The following is a 1,907-nucleotide window of genomic DNA, read 5'->3' on the forward strand; positions in this document are numbered from 1 at the left end:
GCGTTTGAAGGAGGGTGTGTGTTTGAGGAAGGTGGAGTGAAGGAATGTGTGTGGTTGAAGGAGAGTGTGTGGGGTGGAGAGGGTGTGGTTGGAGGAAGGTGTTTCAGTGAAGGAAGGTGTGCGTTTGAAGGAAGGTTTTTCAGTGAAGGAAAGTGTGTGGGTGGAGGTTGTGTGGTTGGAGGAAGGTGTGGATGAAGGAGGGTGTGTAGGTGAGGAGGTGTGTGGATGGAGAGGTGTGTGGAGTGAAGGAAGGTGTGTGGGTGAAGGAGGGTGAGGATGGAGGAAGGTGTTTGAGAAGGAAGGTGTGTGGGTGAAGGAGGATATATGAGTGAAGGAAGGTGCGTGAATGAAGGAATGTGTGTGGGTGAAGGAGGGTGTGTGGGTGGTGAAGGAAGGTGTGTGGGTGGTGATGGAAGGTGTGTGGGTGAAGGAAGCTGTGTAGGTGAAGGAATGTGTGTGAATGAAGGAAGGTTTGTGGGTGAAGGAGGGTGTGTGGGTGGGCAAGGAAAGTGTGTGGGTGAAAGAAGGTGTGTGAGTGAAGGAACGTGTGTGAATGAAGGAAGGTGTGTGGGTGAAGGAGGGTGTGTGGGTGAAAGAGGATGTATGGTGTGTGTGTGTGTGTGTGTGTGTATGTGTGTGAGTGTCCCGTGAGCACACACACACATGGTGGAGTAATGCGTCTAATGTGGCAGCATTATATTAGTGTTAAAGCAGAAGCACTGCTTGCTCCCTCTCGCTTTCAGCTACCGCCGCTGGTTAGCCCTCGTGTCGAACAGGGAAGCAACTTGCATGAGTCTTCCCCTGCCAGTGCAAAGCCTCTTCACCATCAAGACTCCTGCTGTGTCTCCTCGTGGCCACACACGGTAACTGGGTGCCTCATGGGGCCCAGGCTAGACCAGCTGGGGAGATTGGAATAGCAGTGGGACCCAAACGGACGGCGCATAGGCTCACTGGCATGTGGACACGTCCTGGCGTCCACCAACCACTGCCTTGCGGATTAATCTTGTTAGGTATAAGGCTATGGGAGTAATCCCCGAACGAAAAATCTGGGGTGGAGACCCACATGAGGCAGACATGCTTACAGAGCTCCAGTAAGACCTCAATGGCGGTACAGGCGGAAGAAGTGACCACCATGGGAACCCAACGACTACACCGGCAGATGAAGGTAATGCATGATGGACAGGCTACTGAGGGGTGGCTCTTCTGTCCAACTATTAGATAGGTTGGAATCGAAGGCATTTCGTCTTATTAACTCTCCTCCTTTAGTCGACAATCTCTCTCCCCTTTCTCTTCGCCGCAATGTTGCTTCACTGTCTCTCTTTTACAGATACTTTAACGGACAATGTTCAGTGGATTTGGCATCCTGTGTACCGCCGGCAAGGCCGTGGGTTCGTAACACACGTCTTGCCCGCGGTGCCCACTATTTCTCTGTGGATGTCGGTCACACGAGAATAACCCGTTATAGTACCTCCTTCTTTCCTCACACAGCCAAACTGTGGAATGCTCTGCCTTCTTCTGTGTTTCCATGCTCTTACAATCTGTCTCACTTTAAAAAGCTGGTTTTCCAGCATCTTCGTGGTGTAGATTAATACAGTATAACATTTTTTTCTATATTTTCAATTTTTTTCCGTTCTTTTTTTTTTCGCCCCGCAGGCTCCGTTGTGGGTCGTTTGACCTGTGACCGGGTGGGCTAATTCTCGTAAAAAAAAAAAAAAAAGAAACCCAAGAAACTGGGTTATCGGCAGTCAATTGCAACTCTGCCTCTTCCCAGTCGTTGCAACGCTTGCATCAATGGATCAGGAAAAGGGAGAGCCAAGATGTGTGGTTGCAGCCGTAACTCTTGCCTCACCACATAAATTAACTCATGCACAGCCATCATCCAGCTCATCATACTCCTCCTCATCATG

The sequence above is a fragment of the Homarus americanus genome, unplaced genomic scaffold (genome assembly GCF_018991925.1).
Source record: "Homarus americanus isolate GMGI-L3 unplaced genomic scaffold, GMGI_Hamer_2.0 scaffold39675, whole genome shotgun sequence".
In the NCBI taxonomy this organism is placed as follows: Eukaryota; Metazoa; Arthropoda; class Malacostraca; order Decapoda; family Nephropidae; genus Homarus; species Homarus americanus.